We start from the raw sequence: 3837 nt of genomic DNA, 5'->3' as shown, positions 1-3837 counted from the left end.
AAGTAAAAAGCCTTTCTCTTGGATGCCACCAGGGGGCGATGTCTTTGGCTTTCAGCCATACAAGTCTACGGAAAAACAGCTTTGTGCCTTCAGCGCAGTGAAAACGTTTGTAGCCTCAGTCAATAAGCAACACTGCATTCAACATAAAGTCGCTCCACGTATCAGAAAGGCTGGTCAACGAGGCTCTAACGAACACACAAACCACAGTGTGTGTTTGTCAGCGTTGATGGAATCAGCTCCAAGCTTTCTGCTCGGTGAAGGGCTCAGCGCACACAGGTGAGGGCTGCGCTGCAAGCACGCCGCAGTTTGGCACGGAAGCCTCGAGATGAACTTTCACAGACTGTGGCCGTGACTCATGTTCCTGACACAGCTCGTGGTGGCGACACATTAACAGTTTCTTGAACGATCCTTCGTTCAGCTTTGGACCTCAGAGGTTTGTGCCAACAAGCTTCTCACACAGCGACTGGTCTGCTCAGTCCCAGTACAGATGTTGTCCTGGTCTGGACAGGTGGAGCGGGGACCGGTTACGTACCTGTGGTCTGTAGCTCTAAAACAAACAGCAGTGACCGTCGACCGGTGTCCTGCACTGTGCACACAACAGACTCACAGTGACTGACGGTGACGCCCAGTCTAACCACTAGTTTCTGCCCAGCAGCTCCCAGTTCACAGGTTTGTGCGTCTTTCTAGTTCCACAAACTGCGCCTGTGAGCCAGCCTGGTTTCCAGTCCGAGCCGAGCCTAGACCCGCACCGAGACCATTACCTACATGTTAGTGTACATTAGAGGAACAAACCTGAGGGCGGCCACTCACACAGCTCCACGGACTCACGAAACACGACCAACACGGATTTCGCCAGTGCCTTTCAAAATAAAAGCCACACACGCACGCCTATGTGCGTCGATTTGCTGATTATACCAACCATGTGCTGTACATGTGCAACATTTAGCTCCTGGATAATAAGCTGAAGAGAACAGCGAATTTTTACAAAGTCAACGGTCAAAAGTTTTAGATCAGCCCAGTTCTTCCAGTTATTTATTGCAATTAGTCCTTCAGGTCCAATGAAGTCTGTCCTTGGAATGAAAGGGAAGAGGTGACCTACCAGCAGTTTAAAAAAAGTTACCCCAAAGTGAAAAATAATGTACATTTCAGATTTATACAAAAAGGCTTTTTCAGGGCACGCAGCGTGGGTCAACAACTTAAAGCTGCTCTGAGCAGCCTTCCTACAGGTAATGATGGCCAAACGAAGCTTGTGTTAGAAACGGCTCATTATTCCAAGCGTTTCACCGTCCTCTGGTGACATCTGGTGGCCAGAATTATGAAGCGCAGCTTGAGTTTAAAGCGCTCTTCTTCATTAAGACTGCCCACAGAGTGGATACTGGGCCACCCTTAGGTTGCTTTCAACTGAAAGAATTATGTCTGTTTGATTAATAAAGTTTCGTTCTTTAAAAATGCGCCATGGTGTGGTCTTTCTTTGCTTGAAGTTGCTAAATACAATAATGTACAACACAGTGTGGAGTATGTGAGGCCCCGCCTCCACGTCCTTATGCAGTTCATCACTGGACAGCTGTGTTTATAAATAATATGATATTAGGCCAATTTTTGTAGACATATTTTTGACCCGGGGGTAGAACTGATTGTGAACTGCAGGGGGTATGAACTTGTAAAGTAACGACATGATGCATTTAAGGTCATCCTGTTTGGTTTTTATTTAAGCAGAGAATTGGTTCCACTGTGTGATGGCCCAGTCTGTGTCTCTGATCATGTGACTCTGGCCAAACGAATCAAGCTTCGACACAGTGCTTCTGAAGCAGTGTGTTGGTTTTTTTGACACACGCACTGAAGCGTCAGCTTCAAGCGGCCATCACTATTGTAAGGAGAGCTGTATGGCAAATAAATACTTCCTGTTCCACTACACTTGCCTTGGTCCTGTGTTTCCAGCCCTGTTACAGTCGGTCTGTCCTACAGAGAAACTGCAAAGAAAGTCAAAGTGTCAGTGAGTCCAGTTTCCTTCAGCATCAAAGGCTCAGAAACTGTGACAGGAAGACGTCTGCTGACCCAAAGACACGACTGAATCAGAGGACAAGTTTCTGAGAGGTAACAGCTGATGGCGGCTCACAGGACAGCAGCTTCAAGCAGCTTCATAGTGGTCGTAGTGAGAAAGTCTCAGTTCCAGCTGTGAAGAGAAACTTTGAGCTGCAGGTTTGACAGGACGAGTTGCAGAAAGAAAGCCAGACGTCAGAATAAGACAGAGGTTTGTCTGGGCCATGAAACACCGACACGGGACGACTGAAGACTGGAAGAAGGTTTTATGGACTGATGGATCATCACGCAGGATCTTTGTACGGCGTTGAGCAGGTAAAGGACGGTTCCACAGTGTGTGGCATCAACTGTCAAACATGCAGGAGGAAGTGTGATGGTCTGGGGCTGTTTGCTGGATCCAGGGTCGGTGACTCGTACAGAGTGAGAGGCTCCCTGAACCAAAACAGCTACCACAGCATCCTGCAGCTCCCTCTGGGCTCAGGGGTTCATCCTACAGCAAGATAATGGCCCAAAACACCAGTTCAAGCTATGCCAGAACTACCTCAGGAAAATAGAACAAGGGAGTGTGCAGCACAGTCTCCAGACTGAAACCCCATCGAGCTGGTTTGAACTGGACAGAAGAGTGAAAGCAAAGCAGCTACAAGCTCCACGTTCATGGGAACTTCTGCTACAGATTCGATTTCTACTGTAGAAAGAAGCCACGAGTCAGACGTTTAGAATACACTTTGGTCTATAAATTGATTCCATGATTTCTTCTTTAACTCCAGTTTCTTATTTGTATATGTTTTTATTTCAGAGTGCAACGAAACATTAAACGGCACAATTTTCCATAAAAGACTTTAAAACCTGGGTTGTTCTTGGCAGCGTATTTGGGCATTTATTTTGATGTGCGTTTCAGTAGAAGGACTGGATGTTACAATCCCTGATTATGCACTGCTTTAAATTGAGAAAGGTTTGAGGGACGGCTGTTATGAGGAAAGCCCAGAAACTTTGCCAGCAGCACATCGTTGTGCCTCAGCTGTCGGTCTCTTACCCAGGCTAATCTGCCATTTTTCCTTCCTTGGTTAGGTTTAGGGATCTGATCTAAATTATCGTATTAAATTTGGGACACATCATCAGTAGTGGACCTTGGATTCATCGCGTGTTTCGGCCATTATCACCAGACACCCTCATCCAAGGAGGCCCTGGAGTGTGTCTGGTTTATGTTAAATTGTTATTTCTCTCCTTTCTTCTGTTTACAGTTTATTTTCTATCTATTCACTGCAACTGAGGAACAATACTTACCTCTTTAGCATTTATGGAGCCTCACTTCTTCAAAGGGACAGAAAAGGTGATCGAGAGAAGTAAGACAAAGGGGACACGATAGGAGAGAGCAGGAAACAGTGCACTGTTTGGTGTTATGAAGCAGGTCACACAAACAGGAAGGAGCAGATTTATGGACACTTGTGTGTGAGAAGCAAGATTTTAAAGTAAGAGTAAAATCACAATCCTTGCTGTAGATTTCAGGTCAGCGCTGCCACTTTTAATACTGTTGTGACTTCTATGAGCGTTTGTGTCTTTAGCATTTTGTCAGAACGACAATTTTAACATGATCTTCAGATATCTGAAAGCAACGTGCCGTGATAAATCCACTGAATTACCCACTGTTTTTTCTTAGCTCCACTGTGGGCTGTGAGTTTCCTCAGACTGCTAAACTCCCATTGCTTGTGAGCTTCATTCAGGATGTATTTGTTCTGTTTAGGATGTGGAAGACTGACTTCTTCAGCCTGAGCCTGGTGTGATTTACCTTGATAAAAT

The 3837-nt window shown here is 45.8% G+C and overlaps 1 protein-coding gene across 1 annotated transcript in view; it reads right to left on the bottom strand.

Annotated features, from left to right (window-relative positions):
- Window positions 1-1140, bottom strand: part of acot11a (acyl-CoA thioesterase 11a) — a 24128-nt gene extending 22988 nt beyond the window's left edge. Inside the window, exon 1 of the mRNA XM_013907855.1 lies at window positions 793-1140. The gene's annotated coding sequence lies outside the window, so the exon portion shown is untranslated. The remainder of the gene's footprint in view (window positions 1-792) is intronic.
- Between the last annotated feature and the right edge of the window lie 2697 nt (window positions 1141-3837).

Source organism: Pundamilia nyererei, unplaced genomic scaffold (assembly GCF_000239375.1).
Source record: "Pundamilia nyererei isolate P.nyererei 1_Seehausen unplaced genomic scaffold, PunNye1.0 scaffold00559, whole genome shotgun sequence".
In the NCBI taxonomy this organism is placed as follows: domain Eukaryota; kingdom Metazoa; phylum Chordata; class Actinopteri; order Cichliformes; family Cichlidae; genus Pundamilia; species Pundamilia nyererei.
The sequence above is the reverse complement of the archived record's forward strand: the minus strand, read 5'-3'. Positions and strand labels throughout refer to the sequence as shown.